Here is a 20,576-nt window from a genome sequence, read left to right as displayed (position 1 = left end):
AGAAGCAGAAGAAGGAATAGCGCTAACAATACAGGGATTGCTTGAGGTAGGAGTGCTTGAGAAGACGAGTAGCCCCTGTAATACTCCACTGTTATCTGTCCTGAAAGCAGTTAAGTCCAAGTGGAGACTGGTACATGATCTGCAAGCAGTGAATGAGGTAGTGGAAGATTGGCCAGCTGTAGTGCCAAACCCACATATGCTGCTGACTAATGTTCCACCGGAGGCAGTTTGTTTTTCGGTGATTGATTTGTGTTTGGCTTTTTTCAGCATTCCCCTGGCAAAGCCGTGTCAGTATTTGTTTGCTTTCACTTGGAGGTAACCAGTATATTTACACTAGGATGCCGCAGGGATTTAAGCATTCACCGCATATTTTTAACCAGGTATTGAAGGCAGATCTAGAGGGTATATCACTGGAAAGTACACAGTATGTAGATGATTTGTTGGTTTGCTCCAAAAGCGAGGAACAGTGTGAGCGGATACCTTGGAAAGATTGGCATATGGGTCATAAAGTATCGAGAAAGAAGCTGCAATTTTGTAAATGGCAAGTAGAGTATTTGGGTAGATTAATATCTAAGGGAGCAAAGTTGATAGCGCTGGATCAAATTGCGGCGATAACTAAGGCTCCTAAACCTCAGACAGTAGGACAGATGATGACATTTTTGGGAATGGCAGGATACAGTTCAGACTGGATTGGAGAATATGCTGAGATTGTGGCGCCATTGAGGACAATGATGAAGGAAGCTGGACCTGAAGGGTGTTGAGGAGGCAGAAATAGCTTTCAACACTCTTAAGCAGGAATTGCAGTCAGCCCCAGCGCTAGCCTTGCCCAATTATGAAAGGATCTTTCACCTCTGTGTGTCTAACAGACAGGAAGGTTATGTTGCAGCAGTACTGACACAGGAAACGGGCATAGGGAGAACAAAACAGCCAATAGCATATTACAGTGTGAAATTAAATGAGGTGGCCCAGGGATATCCACCTTGTTACCAGGGACTGGCAGCATTGCACTATGCCTATGAAAAAGCATCATCTGTGGCCATGGGTTATCCTGTAATTCTGTATACGCATCATAAGGTAGCAGAATTATTGGAAAAGGGATAGTTTGTACTGACGCCAGCCAGGATAGTTGCGTTTTGGATGTTATTGACATTCCCAGACATAACTATACAAAGGTGTACCACAAGTAACGTAGCTGATTATGTTCTGCTGGGCTATGAAGACGAGCCCCCTGAGCGTGTGAGGGAAATGATATTTGCCAAATTAAGAGCGGACCTACAGTCAGAACGGTTGGGTGATGAGGATAAGAAGATTTTGTCTGTGGACGGCTCCTGTTACAGGGACCACGATGGGAACCACGTAGGGTTCTCGGTGGTGCAAAAGGATCAGGCTCAATTTAAAACGATTAGGTTGGAAGCTTGTCCGCAACCCTGTTCAGCCCAATTAGTGGAGATTAAGGCTCTGACAGCAGCATGAGAGATGACGGAGGGTGAGAAAGTTGCTATTTATACGGATTCAGAATATGCTCATGGGGTATGTCATTTGTTTGGAGCAGTATGGAAACAAAGGGGTTTCAGGAAAAGCAGCGGAGACCCTATACAGCATCGTCAGCAAATTTTAGATTTAATAACAGTGATGATGAAACCTAGAGCGTTGGCTATTATAAAGTGTCAGGCGCATAAAAGGGGAAATGACATGGTGACAAAGGGAAATCCGGCTGCGGATGAGGCAGCCAGGAGAGCCTCTGGATGCTGTTTGGCTGTTATTGCACCTCAGGTGAGTCTGAACCCAGACCCCGTAATGGAGGACAGAATTGAAATACAAGGTAAGGCAACTCTAGCAGAACAAACAACGTAGAGACAAAGAGGGGCCAAGCGGAACCGGGAAGGCTTATGGAGCACGGATGATGGTTTGTTGATAGCGCTCACCCCCTTGTTGACTACCCTCATTTCAGAGGCACCTGGGCTAGACCATTGTGCAGGGGGGAAGTGATGAGAAAAATAAGAAAGGATGGTTTCTGGTCACCCTACTTAGAGGCTTTGGTAGATCACATCTTGTCACAATGTGAGGTGTGTGCACAACACAACGTTAGGAAAGGAATTACGACTCCTATAGGACCATTTAAACATTTAGTGATTGACTTTGTGGATATGATAAAAGCAGTAAGAGGAAAGAGATACATGCTGGTGGTGATTGATAGATTGAGTAGGTGGGTAGAGGCAGTGCCCTCTAAAGACTTAGGAGCAGGAACTGTAGTGACATTTTTGACAAATGAAGCAATTCCAAGATTTGGAATACCTTCAGAGATCAGTTCCGACAATGGGTCAACCTTTATCCAAAAAGTGGTTAAATTGGTATTACAAGCTCTGAGGATAAAATAGAGATTTGGATGCATATATCATCCCCAGTCACAAGGTATGGTGGAAAGAATTAATGGGACCTTAAAAACTAAACTAAATAAGATCTGTGCAAGCACTAAGCTTAACTGGGTTGATGCCCTGCCATTAGCGCTGATGAGCTATCGCATGCAGACTAATCGTATAACGTGCCTGACACCACATGAGATGCTCCCTGGCGGACCCATGCCAGTGCCCAAATGGAGAGGCCCATACAAAGGACCTAGTTTGGAACAATTAGAATTGGAACTAAAACAGTATATGCAACAACTAACTATGATACACAAGTCTATCTATACACAGGAAAAACAAAAGGAGCCAAAGACAGATCGGGAAGAAGGACCTGTTAAACCCGGAGACCAGGTTTATGTGAGGGCATTCTGAAGAAAGTGGAACGAGCCATGAAGGGAAGGGCCCTTTACAGTAACCAAGGCATTGCCCACCGCAATTCAGGTGGAAGGACGGTCCACCTGGTATCATCTTAACCACTGCACCAAGGCGTTTCCACAGGTACAGCCTGGTGTTGGGCCCGGGGTAAGTGAGAGTGGGGAGAGGGTAGTGGAAGACGAGCAGGAAAAGCAGAGAATCACTACCCTGCCGCACGACTTTAACCAACTAGTAGGTGAGATCTTTGGACACACTGATGGTTCTGAGAATGATAGTGATGAGCCTGTGGAGGATAACCCTCCCCCAGATAGTGGGGATGGGGATGATTTGGGGACGACCAGTCCCAACCCCTGTGATAACAAGATCATCAACTCCTGTGCAGATTGGGAAACCATCAATTTGGCAGAGTTGGCAGACCTGGCATGGTAATATCAGGGCTTTGCGAGACCTAAGAGGGAGGGTGAAAAGAGGTGCAACATTTACTTCCTTACCATGGCTGCAGGCACGCACTAATTATTGGTACCAATGGGAAAATTATACAGCAGCAATGATGACTAGAACAAGCTTCTACCTTTGTGCCAGGGTGAGACCAATACACCATATAATGCCTATGCGATATAATTCCTCCACCTACACACAACGGATAGAAGAACGTAGAGAGTCATGTGAGCGACAGTGTAATGAGAATCGGACCTGTGTATCAAAAAACCCCTGTGTGAGTAAAAATACGTGCTATCAGTCGTGTACTGAGGCAGTACCACACTGTCCTTTCTATTGCATGTTGTACCAGGGTTCATCCAATTATGACCAGGTCTCACTAAAAAATGTAATTACAGTAGGCCCTGGGCAACCATCCACAATAACCAGACACTTCCAGTTGAGAGGCTATACCTGACAGAGGGGTTGAAGTTCAAATGCTTCATGCAAAAGGGAATTGTCCCCGTTGGTAACTTTACGGGCCTCTGCAGTACTACTTGGTACGTGAAAGCAAGACACACGGCTGGTACCCCGCCACCTGATGGTACACTGAATGCCCAAAATATCCCATTGGCCGACACCTTGTGGCTGTGCGGTCTGGGGAAGAGTTGAGATCGACACTTCCTCTTGGATGGGAAGGCACTTGCACTCGTGTCATGCTACTGCAGCCACTTGCTTTATCCTCAAGTATAAAACTGGACACGCCACCATAGCAGGTGCTACAGCGTAGTAAGAGAGAATATACCCCGGACCCGGCAATTCACATTGATAGTATAGGTCAGCCTAGGGGTATCCCCAATGAATTTAAGGCAAGGAATGAGATTGCGGCTGGATGGGACTCAATAATCCCTGCTATTGGGATCAGTAAAAATACGGAATGGATAAATTATATTTATTATAATCAACAGCGATTTATCGATTACACTGATGACGCCCTCTCCGCATTAGGAAAGCAATTAGACGCAACCAGCAAAATGGCCTGGCAAAACAGACAAGCATTAGACTGGTTACTGGCAGAAAAAGGTGTCTGCGTACTGTTTGGAGAACATTATTGTACTTTTATACCAAATAGCACCAGCCCAGAGGGATCTTTTGCTAAGGCGATGGATAAATTGAAAAATTTGAGGAAAGAGGTCAGACAGAATGCAGGGTTTGGACATTAGTTCTTTGGTTGGAGAGTAGATTGGGTGGTTGGGGGGCCTGGCTAATTAAAATTGCAATGATTGTGGGTACTATGCTGCTTATTTTTACAATTGTGTTGTGCTGCTTCCTTCCATGTTTTAAGTCCCTTTTAGTGCAGGCCAGTGAAACAGTTTCTGATACTTCCGACACTGGCTGAGATGAACCCCCCCGGAGGAGGAAGCTGTGACAACATATTTCTATGATCTGAGTCGGGGCAATGTGCTGAATGATTATGATAGCACTGCAGAAGACAACTATGCTTATCTTGGAAGTAGTCTGTGAGGGCCTCAGGGTCTTTTCCCCTGTCTCCATTACGGAGGGGCAGGTTTTTGGCCCTCTGGCCCACAAAATAGAGAGTGAATTCATGGGGCCTTTGCACGAAAAAGTACATTATACCAGTTTTTGGGATGATTGGCTTTAGTCTCTGGGTGTCGTGCCCTTTGAACTCTCTCTCTCTATGTGAGACCATTAGGTCTCAAAGGGGGGAATATAGAATAAATAGAAAATAGAAATATAGATATAGAATGTACAGAAAGTAGAGGCTGAACAGACAATGTTTACTCAATCTGTTCTGTGCCTAAGATGGCGCTGGCTCCTTCTCCATTGGAGGGAAGAGAAAACCTGTGTGCGGGAAGAGTGAGGTAACTCGAGGGTGACTGAGCACGATGATCTAAGCACAACCCTGTGCCTGGTAATGATGTCTCTACTGCAGAAATGACTAGAGCATGTTGTGATTAGATTAGAAGAGCTGTAGCGAAGTACAAGCATGTTGTGATTAGATTAGAAAGGCGCTTGTGAAAACAACTGTGGCAGAATGCAGTGGAACGAGGGGTCTGTGATTAGATGTCACTATGTAGCTGAAAGTGACTTGATTGATTATGCTAACTGGACTAGGAAGGGGCCATTAAAGAGCTGTGAGCTTTTGTTCAGGGGCTATCAGTGACTAGCTCTCTGACCGTCACAGCCTTTGTTTGCAAATAAAGGTTTAACTTCTTGAAGAATTTTCTGCGTCTCCTGATTATTATTGAATCTCAGTAATCCATGACAGTTGTTGAAGGATTGTATTCTGCATGGAGGTCAGTGACCAGTGGTGTACCTCAGGGATCTGTACTGGGACCCTTACTCTTTATGATTTTTATAAACGACCTGGATGACAAAGTAGAAGGATGGGTTAGTAAGTTTGCGGATGACACAAAGGTTGGATGTGTAGTGGATAGTATAGAGGGCTGTCAGAGGTTACAGCAGGACATAGATAGGATGCAAAGTTGGGCTGAGAAGTGGCAGATGCAGTTCAACCCAGATAAATGTGAAGTGGTTCATTTTGGGAGGTCGAATACGATGGCAGAGTATAGTATTAATGGTAAGACTCTTGGCAGTGTGGAGGATCAGAGGGATCTTGGGGTCCAAGTCCATAGGATGCTCAAAGTGGCTGCACAGGTTGACTCTGTGGTTAAGAAGGCATATGGTGCATTGTCCTTCATCAATCGGGGAATCGAATTTAGGAGCCGAGAGGTATTGTTGCAGCTATATAGGACCCTGGTCAGACCCCACTTGGAGTACTGTGCTCAGTTCTGCTCACTTCACTTCAGGAAGGATGTGGAAGCCATAGAGAGGGTACAGAGGAGATTTACAAGGATGCTGCCTGGATTGCAGGGCATGCCTTATGAAAGCAGGTCGAGGGAACTCGACCTTTTCTTCTTGGAGCAACAGAGGATGAGGGGGGACCTGATAGAGGTTTATAAGATGATGAGAGGTATTGATAGGGTAGATAGTCAGAGGCTTTTCCCCAGGGCTGAAGTGGTTGCCACAAGTGGACGTAGGTTTAAGGTGCTGGGGAGTAGATATAGAGGAGATGTCAGGGGTAAGTTTTTTAACTCAGAGAGTGGTGAGTGCGGGGAACGGGCTGCCGGCAACGGTGGTGGAGGCGGAAACGATAGGGTATTTTAAGAAACTTTTGGATAGTTACATGGAGCTGAGAAAAATAGGTGGCTCTCGGAAAGCCTAGTAATTTCTGAGGTAGGGACATGTTCGGCACAGCTTTGTGAGCTGAAGGGCCTGAATGGTGCTGTAGGTTTTCTATGTTTCTAAGTTTCTAAATGCAGGTTATGGCAATTCCCAACCACTTAAGTTGCAAAATCCACTCGAAAGAGCTGATTCTCAATTCATTTCACTGAAAATGAAGGACTGTTGACTTACCAAGATAAGAATCAAGTTCAATTACTTCACGTATTTCTAAATGTTGTAAATGATTTTGTTTACATAATTTTAATCTTAATAGTTTGATAGATTTGAATATTTTTGAATGCTCAGTATATTGACAGCTTGGACAGGTGGATAAATTGGCGATGTGGTTTCACCGGTTGTCAGCTTGTTCTGGCCCACTGACGTGATGTCATTTACCTTGTGATAGACTCTGCCGATGGCAGCTTGTTGATCATGGATGAGGTTAAATCACCCAATCAGAATGTGTGGGCAGACAAGAACATGCAGGGACCCTGGGAGCAGGAGACTGGCAGGAAAGTAGACATCAGACAGTTTGAATTGTAGTAGGTGAGGGCTCTGTTGTCCAACAGTCAGATGGTCAACAGCCACACACACACTGAGATATATTCTGCTTTTGGAAGGGCAGCAAATTCAAAATTTGGAGAAAAAAAAAGTGGTGGGAAGGTCAGGATTTCAATCAGCAATAGAACAAAATAATGAAATATTTACTTCACGATAACATCCATGGGAGGAAGGAGATAAAATGTTGAAATCTTGGTTTCAAATAGAAGATATAAAACAAACAAATAGCAATGGGCATGATTGAACTGGTCAATAATTACAGGTACATGTTTAAGAATCTTTTCCAGGTGACACTGTCAGGATTGTTAACTCAGAACATTTGCATTCCTGAGTAAACACAGGTGATTCAGGCTGACAGAAGGTCAGGCAGAGCAGAGAAATTGTCCCTTTCTAATTCCTTTCACACTGTGTCTGAAACAACCAGTGAAATGCTGATCTCAGACTGCTCATTGGGGAGATAGCTTCTGTCAAACAGCGGGACAAGCCGACCTGTGCTGTGGGTGAAGTGTCACAGGACAGGAAGCACAGGGCACGGCGCCAGCTGGACCATATCCACACACCGGGCTGAATGGTGCTGGTTCCAACCTGCTGCTGGGACTCTCCCCACGCTGCTGCACAGGGAAAGGTGGGACCTTGCTGGGCTTCTGGATGCTGGAGGCCTGCAGTGAGGTGTATCGAGGCCTCAGCATTGAGTAGCCTCAGGCAGCACACTGCTGGTATTCTGGGCCCAGAACAACCTGACACAAGGTAAACCTGGGGTGTCAAATCTGTCATGTAATTTAACATGTTTTAAATATCTCAGAGACATTGAAGTTGATTTAATTTCCTGCAACAAATAATATTTTAGTGTGTTTTGTTTAAAATAATAAATCTGTAGTGCAGTAAAAACACAATAGTTGCCCAGAAGTCATTCAGAACTAACTGTCTTCCTGACTCTGCAGGCCCAGAGTCCCCAGTCACATGAATGGGGACTGTGATCCTTTGCCAGGTCCAGTCTGGGAGGGAATCATTGAGGTGGATTCCCCAGTGTAATCCTGGGATGTCCAGCAGGACCTGGCTCCATGTGGTGGAGTGTGGTGACAGGCCCGGTGGCATCTGCCGCTCAGTAAATCCTGGGGTACAGTGGGTCTGTGGAGGTCCGGGACTGACTCCAGTGTAAGTGGCTGAACACTGGTGGTTCCCTTTGGAACTGCCAGCCACAGCCAGCACCATTCGTCCCACAGTATCCTCAGCTTCCCGGATACTCAGCTGCTCAGGAAAGGGATGGTCAGCTGTGGCCTGAGGAACTTTGCTGCTCTTCATCAACATTAACCCCTGACAGCAGGGGAATTGCTGGACCAAAGACCTGAGACCATCTGGACGGCCTTTAACTAACCAATGTCTATCTACCCATCTACTGCAGAGTCAGACTTCAGATGAGGGGTCCCCAGTGGTGGAGAGCTTTGGGAACTGCAGGCCCAAAGTGACCATTCCCTCCCAACATCACCCAAACAGACCATCTGGTCATTTTCTGGTTCAGTTTGTGGGACCAAGATGCAGACAAGTTGGATGTTGAGTCCCCCTGTGTACAAAGTGACTGCACTGCAGAAGTACTTGCTGGGCAGGGAAAGGCTTTGGGATGTTCTGGCCTTCATTAGTCAGGGGATTCAGTTCAAGAGCCGTGAGGCAACATTGCAGCTCCATAAAACCCCGGTTAGACAACACTCAGAGTATTGTGTTCAGTTCTGGTCACCTCACTATAGAAAGGATTCAGAAGCTTTGGAAAAGGTGCAGAGGGGATTTAACAGGATGCTGCCTGCACTGGAGAGCATGTCTTATGAGGATAGGTTGAGTGAGCTCAGGCTTTTCTCTTTGGAGCAAAGGAGGGTGAGAGGTGACCTGAGAGGTGTACAAGATGAGAGGCATAGATCGAATGGACAGCCAGAGACTTTTCCCCAGGGCAGAAATGGCCAACATGGGGGGGGGGGGGGCATAACTTTAAGGTGACTGGAGGAAAGTACAGTGGGGATATCAGAGGCAAGTTTTTTTTCTTTACACAGAGTGTGGTGGGTGCATGGAATGTGCTGCCGGGGGTGCTGTTGAAGGCAGATACATCAGGGACATTTAAGAGACTCTTAGATAGGCACATGGATGATAGAAAAATGGAGGGGCATGTGGGAGGGAATGGTTAGATTGATCTTAGAGTAGGCTAAATGGTCAGCACAACATCGTGGGCCAAAGGGCTTGTACTGTGCTGTAATGTTCTGTTCCCTTCTCTACAACAGGGCTGTACTGTGAAAGTACTTCATTGTCTGTGAAGTACTCAGGGACACCATGAAATGTGCCCTGTAAATGTCAGCACATTCTCACAACTCCCTTCACTGAACCACAAGCAACACTGGTTAATGTAGGAAAGTGCCTGTTAAACATACAGTCGGGTGACAGAGGAGAGCAAGAAATTAGAGCAGTTGCTCTATCTGTGAACTGAGAATAAGCAGTTCTTTTGAACAGTAAAGCTAACAACAGAAATATCAAGCAACTTGACTTGGAAGCTAAACTACGAGCTGTCAGTGAATTCATAATGATGGATAAAATATTGAGTTACTAAGGATCCAAGTGTTGAAATGCAACAGAAAACAGAAAAACTGTTGTGCCAAACCCACAGTTTGGACCACATGTAACATATTCCTTTGTTCAAATGAATCATTGTATTGAACTTTTGTCTTTGAATTAAATGGCATCAAGTTGTTTTCCAATGTAAACAATCTCCTGTGTTCTGAAGCATTTAGCCTGGGAGTGTTTGACAGAGCAATGTAGAGAGAGCTTTACTCTGTGTCTGACACACTGTCCCTGCCCTGGGAGGATGTAACAGGACAGTGGAGCGGAAACTTCACTGTCTAACCCATGCCCTGGGAGTGTGTGATGGGACAGGTTGGAGGGAGCCTCATTCTGTGCATAACTTGTGATGGGACAGTGCAGAAGGAAATTTGTATCAAATCCATAGCTGACAGGACAGTAGGGGGGAGCTTTATTCTGCATTTAACTTGTGCTCTGGGGTACTTGATGGGATCCCTTTGAGGAAGCATTTGCTAGATTTACAAAATCAATAATATTCCATTGAATGACAGAGCACAGAACGAGGCCATTCATCCGATTGCATCTGTGCTTCCCTTTAGCTGAGCAAACCCAATGAACCCATCGCTCCCTCTGCTCTTTCCCTGTATCCCATGAAAAGGAGGATTTCCTTCTGTTCCCTCTCTGCAGTCAGTCTTCAGTCGGCTACCACCATCATTCAGGCAGTGTGTTCCAGATCACAGCTGCTGCATCAACAAACGTTCCCTTCAATGCTCCCCTATTCCCCATTATTGACTCTGAATGTTTCCCTCCCCACCCCACCCACCAATGCAAGGCTGCCTGCAATGTATGAAGTAATTGTGCCTTCAATTCCCTGCCTTACCTTTCCGGCACCACTCCCCCCGCTGCCTTCTCAAATCCAAACTTCTTCTCTCACTGAACCCCACCTCCCGGCCACCCACCAGGGAATAAAACGAAACCTTTAATCCCATCAATTAATCCTGGGATATTCTCAATGTGCCCTCAGTGCTGCCCGATACTGTGCTGTATCCTGGGACGGGCCTCACCCCAGACATTCCAGGACGGGACTGACACCCACCTGTACCCTGCAGATATTGAGCCATCAACCACATCATACATTTGCAGACCATTCCCTCAGACTATGTCTTAATCCAATTACCTTTAACGTGAAAGCAGCGGAGAGTAAAACCTGACCCAGTAACTTGACCCTGAACAGATCCAGTGTTGTCATTGACAGGGAACACGTTAAACTGCACTGAAACGCTCAGCCCCTGAACGTGGGTTCAGTTGGCGCTGAGTATCAGAACCCAGACATGAACCAAACACTGAGCTCACTCACCACACAGGGTTCATCGGCTGGTGTCGAGGCACAGCCAAAACCTGAGGACAAGATCCAACCCCATTCCCCTGCAGCCTGTTCCCGGGCTGTGGACGGGTCACTGGTGGAGTGGGGGATGTACCGTTGGACTGTTCCTGGGGATGTTCTGACTCTGGAGAAACCCGCCCGTCTCGGGGGGATTCATGTCATTGCTCCAAATATCTCACCGATTTCAGGCGAATCACCGAATTCGCCAATACCGTAAATTAATGAAATACAAATGGGTGAGGATGGCATTGAGAATTGGTTTTACCTGAAGTCACCGTCAGCGACGTTCCTTTCCCCCAGTAGTAAAGATAGTCACACTGCTGCGTCTCCCCACTGTCCCAATGCAGTAACTTCACTTGTCCGTCACATCCAACAATCCCAGCAAAGTGTCAACATGAACCGTGTCCGGACCGGGAGCAGCCGCTCCCTGTGTTTCCCTCCCAAACTCCGCGCTGCTCTCTTCCGGCAGTGGGAATAAAGAGGCATTTTTGCCGTTGTCCTGTCTGCGGACACCGGCCCCCGCCGTCGCCCAGAAACACAATCGCCTCCTTTTGGGCTTTTCATTGCCCAGAAATGGACATTTGCCCCCAGCCGTCCGAGTCAGGCCTCAGGTGTTTGACTCTGGGAAGCAGCAATGCGGAGTCGCTGGAGACAGGCTGCGCTGCAGACGCTCATTTGTCGGGACCGGTTTGTGTTCAGCTCCCCACCGCCGTGCTCCATACCCCCTCCCAGCAATATCTCTCGCACAGTAATAGGTGGCCGTGTCGTCCAGTCTCAGGTCGTTCATTTGCAAATAAAAGTTGCTACTGTCCTTGGAAGCGGTGAACCGGTCTTGGACTCCAGGCGCGTAATTGTTGCTGCTTTCGGAGTAATACTGCACCAGCCACTCCAGCCCTCTCCCGGAGACCTGCTTCACCCAATGCATGTAGTAGCTGCCGACGCTGAACCCACTGACTCCACAGGTCAGTCTGTGTAGGACTGCCCGGGCTTCACCACCGCTGACGCGGGCTGTGTCAGCACGACGTCGGACCGCACGCCTGTCAATAAAAGAGAAAAGAGCGGACTTTAATAAACAGTTCCACGGGCAGAGGGTCACAGAGCCTCCGAGAAGCAGCCGGGCCCCGGGTGGGGCACAAGCGGCGGGGACACCCACCTGCCAGACAGGACAGAAGGAGACAGAGATAAGAAGCGACCCCCATCGCCCTGTGCACTGAGCCAGACTCGGACACTCCAGAAATCGGCGGCTTCAGCTGCGGCCGGCTTTGTCGGGAGCCGCAGTGAGCGCTGTTTAAATAGGGACGTGGGTTGAACAGGCCGCCACCCACTGAAACCAGAGGCGCAGCTTCCTGTCCCCGCCCCCAGCAGCGATTTCAATTCCCCAAAAGATGTTTGTCTCCACAACAGGGGGCAGGTCAGCGGCGGTGATCAGATCCGGACTAAAGATCTGTCACACTCTAACTTCAATGTTGAACCGTCTGTGTAAACGGAAACACCCAGACCCCAGAGAGGGCCTGAGAGACACCGGTCAGTGCACACACATTCCCCGAGGGAGAGGGACTGTGAGACACCAGTCAGTGCACAGATATCACTGTACAGATATGTTTAGCTGATCTCAGAGATCTTGGGATCCAGAGTGACTTGGTCGGTTAAATTCAAACTTACTTGGTCATAGAAGACACAGGGTAATGGTGGAGGGGTTTCATTCTGAATGGAGGTCTATGAACAGGCAGCAAATAGAGCGATGGGACCATGTGCAGGAAGATGGTGTTGGTTTAACTTGGCATCATAGTCGGTGCAGACACGGTGGGCCTAAGGTCTTGTGCCTGTGCTGTACTGTTCTATGTTCCCTCTAAGGCCGAGCAGATAACATGAAAGGAGAGATTCCACAGTAAGGGAGAGTGTACATGGAATGTGGAAGGAAATTAAATGGCTGGGTTGAGACTGGGACAGTGTAGAAAGCCCACAGGCTGTGGAAGGAGATTTTCCTGGGTCTTGCTGTGATGATTTCTGATAAGAAGGCAGTAAAAATGTTGATCTAGAAAATGTGAGCTGTTTTCCATAACTCAGGAGTCACCTCTCAGCAGGGCCAGTGGTCAATGATGAAATTCCCCATCGTCTTCAATGCACCAGCACAAAGTTCAATTCATCACGGAAAAGCAGGATTTTAAAATCTAACACAAAACTCTTGGTCTATTGGGCTGCAGTGATCTCTCTCGTCCTGTATGCTTCTGAGACCTGGACTACCCATATCATGCACTTTGTTTTTCAATTTTGGGATCTGGCATTGCTGGGAAGGCCGCATTAATTCTCCATCGATAGATGTCCTGGAGGTGGTGGCAAGTGGTCTTATTGAATTACTGCAGTCCTTCTGGAGAAGGTTCTCTCACAGTGCTGTTGGGCAGGGAATTCCAGGATTTAGACCCAGTGATGATGAAGCACTGATGATATATTTCCAAGTCTGGTTTGTGTATGACTTGGAGGTGGTGATGTTCCCATGCTCCTTTCTCCTTGCTGATTCAGCTGTCTCTTGCAGGAGAGCCCATTGCTTGGCACTTCTGTGGTGTGAATGTTGCCTGCTACTTGCTGGTCCTGAATGTTGATTGGATCTTGGTGCATGCAGGTGTGGACTGCTTCATTTGCTAAGGAGCCAAAATGGGGTTGAACATCATGAAATCATCTGCACAGATCCTGTTACAATGGAAGGAAGTTCATTAATGAAGCAACTGGGGTCTTGTTCATTGTCCTGAGAAAAAGGAAAAACAGTGATATCCTGGGGTTGGGATGATAGACCCTGCAACCAAACGATCTTCCTTTGTGTGAGGCATGACTCCAACCATTGGAGTGTTTACCCACAGATACCAAATGACCAGTTTTACCAGGGCACCTTGAGCCAAACTCATTCAAATGCTGCTTTGTTGTTGAAGGCAGACAGTCTGACCTAATCTCTGGAATTCAGCACTTTGATCCATGCTCAGACCAAGGCTGTGACAAGGTGAAGAACCAAGTGGTCCCAACAAAATCTTAACTGGTCACTGGTGATTAGGTTATTTGGTGAGTCAGTGCCAATTGTCAATGCAGTTGATTATGGCTACCATCACTTTACAGAAGATTGAGTGGATTGGTTGGGCACTAATTAACTGATTAGATGTGTCCTGTTTTTTGAGAATGGGGCATACTTGGGCAATGTTTCAGATTATTGTGTAGGTGTCAATGTTGGATCTGTACTGGAACAGTTCAGCTGGTATGTCCAGTTCAGTGGGATCAGGTCAGAGCACAAATTTTCCTGTTTTCAGCCTAATTACGCAACACCATAAATCTGAGACACATCTGTTTTCTTCCCAATTGAACCTAATAATTTGATTCAGTTCAAGGCAGTACTTTATCTCCCTCAAAGGCAGATGTTCTCCATGCTTGCATGGAGCATGTGTCTTTACCCCTTCTCCCTTCAGACTTCTAGTCCCAATAGTCAGTCCTCTTTTCAGTAACACAAGAATTGTTTCTTGGTGTTGGTCCCGAAATCAGAAACACATTTCCATACCTCAACTAGCTGCTTATTCTTTATAGTAAGTCTGTTCCCTCTGGGAGGCCCCCTGTTCAGGTTAAGTCAAGCTGCCATCTCAGGAAGTCTGAGAAGAAAATAGACCCCAGATCACGGCACAGTTTCACACACCCGTCAACAATGAAAATATGAAATGTGCTTTTGGTAAATCGACAGCTGCTCACAGAGATTCTGTTCAAATCTGTCCCATGCATCGAGTGTCAGGAGGTTGTTCAGCCCTCCAGTCTATTCCCACTGATGCAGACCTGCATCTGAGCTCCATTTACCCACCTTGGCTCCACATCCTTGAATAAATCTAACAAAATTCTATCAATGTAGAAATTTTCAACTGACTCCGGCCTTGACAGTTTTCCAAGAGAGTTCCTGATTTCCAGTGCCCTGAACATCCTGGCTCTGGAATCCATAGGGGAGGTAACAGATTCTCTCTGTTACTCTTCTGCACTCTTCAATAATTTTAAACTCCCCAATTACACCAGCCTTTAATTTTCCACACTTCAGGGAACATAAGACCAGACCTAATGTTCTAACCGTACCAGTCCCAGTCAAGCACCTTTGCTCTGTCTGCCGCAACAGTCAGGACTTCCCGGTGGCCACCCACCTCAAATCCACATCCCACTCCCAGACTGACATGTCGATCCACAGCCTCCTCTACTGTCACGTCGAGGCCAGATGCAGGTTGGAGGAACAACACCTCACATTCTGCCTTGGGAGTCTCCAACCTGATGGCCTCAACATCGATTACACTAACTTCCGGTAACCCCACCCCTTCTTTTTCACCCTTCCCCTACCAACTCCTTTATTCCATGGTCCACTGCTCTCTCCGACTGAATTCCTTGTTCTTCAGCCCTTTGCCTCTTCTACCCATCACCTCTCAGCTTATTACATCTTCCCCCATCCCCACCCACCTACCTTCCCCTCTCACTTGGACTCCACTATCACCTGAACTCACCTACCTCCTGCCTGCGTGTGCTCCTCCTCCTCCTCCTCCTCCCCCCCACCTTCTTATTCTGGGTTCTGCTCTCTTCCTTTCCAGTCCTGATGAAGGGTCTCGGCCCATAATGTCAACTGTTTATTTCCCTCCATAGATGCTGCCTGACCTGCTGAGTTCCTCCAGCACTTTCTGTATATTGCTCCAGATTCCAGCATCTGCAGAATTTCTTGTATCTCCATTCCCAGCACCACTCTGCTGGACCTGGGCCACCCCCCCACAAGGACAGTACATCGTCCTGAATGGTGATGCCCAGAATCACAGCCAGTGCCCCAGATGTGATGTATTCACAGCTCTATTCCACAGCAGCGTAATGTCTACCCCTTTGTATCCCTGTGTTCCCCAGTAACTGATGAACGTTGGGACCTTTGGTTCAAATTCATCCATAAGATCAAATGCCAAACCTGCCAGTGGTCTCTGAACACAAAGCAAACTTTCCACCTTTCCTCTCTGTCCGATAGGATTGGTCTTTCCCTTATGGAATCTGTGTCACAGCTGAAACAACAGCTCTATTGAAACAAGAGCTCACCAAACAACAACCTCTGTTACTGTGACTGTGGGCAGTTTCCCTCCTTATGCTTCTCGTCACAGCTGAAACCTTTCAGACAAACATGCCTGCACCCACCAGTTGCCCGTATTCATTACAGGTTGTTTAAAAGTGATGACGAGAGTAAAGGTAGGTCCAATTAAAGACAAAGGTGGGAAGATGTGTCTGGAAGCTGTGGAAGTGGGTGAGGTTCTCAATGAATACTTCTCTTCAGTATTCACCAAGGAGAGGGTTCTTGATGAAACTGAGGACAATGTTGGTAAGGGTAATGTTGTAGGGCATGTAGATATCAAGAGAGAGGATGTGTTGGAGCTGTTAGAAAATATTAGGACAGATAAGTCCCCGGGGCCTGATGGATTATTCCCCAGGCTGCTGCGTGAGGCGAGGGAGGAGATTGCTGAACCATTGGCTAGGATCTTTAAGTCCTCGTTGTCCACGGGAATGGTACCAGAGGATTGGAGGGTGGCAAATGTTGTCCCCTTATTCAAAAAAGATAGTGGGGATAGTCCAGAGAATTACCAACCAGTGAGCCTTACACCTGTGATGGGTAAGCTGTTAGAAAGGATTCTAAGAGGTAGGATCTATGAGCATTTGGAGAAACATGGACTAATTAGGGATAGCCAGCATGGCTTTGTGAAGGGAGGATCTTGCCTCACGAGCCTGATAGGGTTCTTTGAGGAGGTGACCAGGAAGATTGATGAGGGTAGTGCAGTAGATGTGGTCTACATGGATTTTAGTAAGGCATGTGACAAGGTTCCACATGGTAGGCTTCTTCAAAAGGTCAGAGGCCAAGGGATCCAGGGGGACTTGGCCATGTCGATTCAGAATTGGCTTGCCTGTACAAAGCAGAGGGTGGTGGTGGAGGGAGTGCATTCGGTTTGGAGTGCTGTGACTAGCGGTGTCCCACAGGGATCGGTTCTGGGACCTCTACTTTTTGTGATATTTATTAATGACTTAGATGAGGGGGTGGATGGGTGGTTTAGCAAGTTTGCAGGTGACACAAAGATAGGTGGTGTTGTGGACAGTGTGGAGGGCTGTCGGAGCTTGCAGAGGGATATTGATAGGATGCAGAGCTGGGCTGACAAGTGGCAGATGGAGTTCAATCCGGAGAAGCGTGAGGTGGGACACTTTGGAAGGACTTACTCCAAGGCAGAGTACAAGGATAATGGCAAGATTTTGGGCAGTGTAGAGGAGCAGAGGGATTTGGGGGTTCATATCCACAGATCACTGAAAGTTGCCTCACAGGTGGATAGGGTAGTTAAGAAAGCTTATGAGATGTTAGCTTTCATAAGACGTGGGATCGAGTTTAAGAACCACGAAGTGATGATGCAGCTTTACAAAACTCTGGTTAGGCCACACTTGGAGTACTGTGTCCAGTTCTGGTTGCCTCATTATAGGAAGGATGTGGAGACATTGGAGAGGGTGCAGAGGAGATTTACCAGGATGCTGCCTGGATTGGAGAGTATGAATTATGTGGAGAGACTAAAGGAGCTAGGGCTTTACTCATTGGAGAGGAGGAGGATGAGAGGAGACTTGATAGAGGTATACAAATTATTAAAAGGAATAGATAGAGTGGACAGCCAGTGCCCCTTACAAGAGGGCATGGCTATAAGATAATGGGTGGGAAGTTCAAGGGAGATGTCAGAGGGAGGTTTTTTTTACCCAGAGAGTAGTTGGTGCATGGAATGCACTGCCTGGGGTGGTGGTGGAGGCTGATACATTGGTCAAATTCAAAAGATTGTTAGATAAGCATATGGAGGAACTTCACATAGAGGGATATGTGGGAGGAAGAGGTTAGATAGGATTAGGCAAGGTTAGATGGTCGGCACAACATGGTGGGCCGAAGGGCCTGTATTGTGCTGTATTGTTTTATGGTTCTATGGTTCTAAAACTATCTGGGCTGACGGCTGTCAGATAAAAATCTCACAGCTGGCTGCCCCGTTCCAGCTTCCACTGCCTCTGTCTCCCATTCTGAGCTGAGACATAAGGCAGAAGTTACCCGAGCCTGACGATCTGACATACCAGACCGCAGGTCACAGGTCTGGGCGCCAGCTGCTGCCGCTGGGAAACAGCAGCTCCTGAGAGAGAGTTTGGGAGAGGGTGATGGAGAGAAAAATGAAGGAAAAATGAAGAGAGGAGAACATGCAGAGAGAGTGAAGGAGTCAGAGCACAAGAGACATGAAGTGGGAGGGAATGGAAAGGGGGAGGAAGAGAGGAGGTGGTGATGGGGGGAGGAGGAAATGAGAGAGAAACAACATGGATGTGCAAAGAGCTGGTGAAGGGAGGAGAGAGAAAGACGGGAAAAGATGGAGGAGGGTGGGAGAGGAAGACGGGAATAGATGTTGTTCCTCCCTGTGACTCTGGCACTACACAGACTTACATTGAACATATGGCACAGGAGCAGATTCAGAGCAGCTATTTCATTCCAGTGTTTATTGTCCACACGAGCCTGCAGCCACTCCATCGTCGTCCAACTGGGTTAACGTCTCCTTCTGTTCCCTTTCCCCATATTCACTTCTGTGGGAGAGTTCCACATTCTCCCCACTCTCTGGATAAAGAATTATCCAGATGGGATTATTGGTGATTATTTACACTGGTTTTAGTTCCCCCGCAGACCGAAACATCTTTTTCCTCCACCCTATCAAATATTTTCATCATCTTGGAGGTGGAAATATGCCTTCCCCTTCAACCTTCTCATGAACCTTTTATACAGGGTTAATTTGAGCATCTAAATCTTCCACTTCTGTCACTAATGAAGTCAAAATTTCCTTCTGTTTCCACATTAAAGAGCCCCAGTGTTGCATCCAGTACATTACAGCATCAAGGACACAGTGATCCTGCTGAGAGAATGTCATGGGACTGAGTAGAAGGAGAGCAGAGGTTGCTTTTTGTTTAAAGGAAAACACAGGTTTTCACCTTTGCATTAACCTGGGTGGAAGTTCATGAACTCTCAGTTCTGGTTGCCCCATTACAGGAAAGATGTGGAGGCTTTGGAGAGGGTCCAGAAGAGGTTCACCAACATGTTGCCTGGATTAGAGAGTATTAGCTACAAGGAGAGGTTGGACAAACTTGGATTGTTTTTCTGGAGTGTCAGAGGCTGAGGGGCAACCTGATAGAGGTTTATAAAATGATGAGAGGCACAGATAAGACAGACAGGCAGAGTCTTTATCCCAGGGCAGAAATGTAAGATGGTAGAAGAGAGAGTTTTAAAGTGAGAGGTGGAAAGTTTAAAGGAAATATGTGGGGTATGTTTTATTTTCACAGAGAGTGGTTGGTGCCTGGAACACGCTGCCATGGGTCCTGGTGGAAGCAGACACAATGGTGGCATTTTAGAGGCATTTAGACAGGGACATGAACATTCAGGGGATGGAGGGACACGGATCATGTGCAGGCAGATAGGTTTAGATTAATTTGGCATTATAATTGGCACAGACATCATGGACTGAAGGGCCTGTTCATGTGCTGTACTGTTCTATGTTCACTTGAAGCTCAGTAACCATTTGTTATTGATATCTGACAGATGTCTGAAACTCTGCGATAACATTGAGACTCAGTCCTTCTCCTTACACTTCCTCTCAGGTTTCACAGGCAGGTTTAATTTGAGCAGGGGACCCTCCCAGTGGAGCCCTGTTACTAAATAGAATAAATGCTGCTTTACATATGGAAATACAATTCTGATGTTGTGCTTTGCACCAACCAACAGGTTCACGTTCACCAAACCAAATGGGACAGAAGAAATCGAAACCAATGGGCAAAAGATCCACAGACAGCAAGACCCTCTTCTCATTTCAGAACATTAACCACGTGTAAGAAACAGGCTCACAGTGATGATGATCGACTGTTACTGATCGATTATGCAGTGGGAATGAGCAGTTCAGATGTAGATACACCTGCATTTTAGGTTCTGAAGCAGTTGGGAGACTCCCACCAACAACTTATTGTGTGTTTGCTCAAACTGATCACAGAAGTCCACCCTGATGACTGTAGTTAAGGTGATCAGATAGTTGGAAATTGGCAGCATTAAAGCAGAAAATAAGGACAAACAAAAAGGCGCCACAGGCTGCCTTGTCAACATTACAAAAGGCCGTGGGCAGAAACCCTATATTTGTTGATCATTGGGATCTGTTCTGGAGTAGGTACAACCTGTACAAAAGGGATGGGTTACACCGGAACTGGAGGGGGATCCAATATTCTCGTGAGCAGGTTTGCTAGGTCTGTTGGGGAGGGTTTAAACTAGTCTGGCAGGGAGATGGGAACTAGAGTGATAGGTCAGAGGTTGATGCATTTAGTGTACAAGGAGATGCAGGGTGTAGAAAGACTGTGAGGAAGGATGGGCATTTGCAAGGCAAAATTGCAGTCAGTTGGATGGGCTGAAGTGTGTCTAATGCGAGAATTGTCAGAAACAAGGCTGATGAACTTAGAGCATGGATAAGTATGTGGAACTATGACGTGGTGGCCATTACAGAGACTTGGCTGTCGCAAGGGCAGGAATGGCTGCTGGATATTCTGGGGTTTAGATGTTTCAAAAGGGACAGGGA

The 20,576-nt window shown here is 47.0% G+C and overlaps 1 pseudogene; it reads right to left on the bottom strand.

The window, feature by feature from the left end:
- Positions 1-12,158, bottom strand: part of LOC127576519 (Ig heavy chain C region, secreted form-like) — a 29,211-nt pseudogene extending 17,053 nt beyond the window's left edge.
- Between the last annotated feature and the right edge of the window lie 8,418 nt (positions 12,159-20,576).

Source organism: Pristis pectinata, chromosome 12, assembly GCF_009764475.1.
Source record: "Pristis pectinata isolate sPriPec2 chromosome 12, sPriPec2.1.pri, whole genome shotgun sequence".
Lineage (NCBI taxonomy): Eukaryota > Metazoa > Chordata > Chondrichthyes > Rhinopristiformes > Pristidae > Pristis > Pristis pectinata.
Note: the sequence above shows the minus strand (reverse complement) of the source record. Positions and strands in the feature narration are given on the sequence as shown.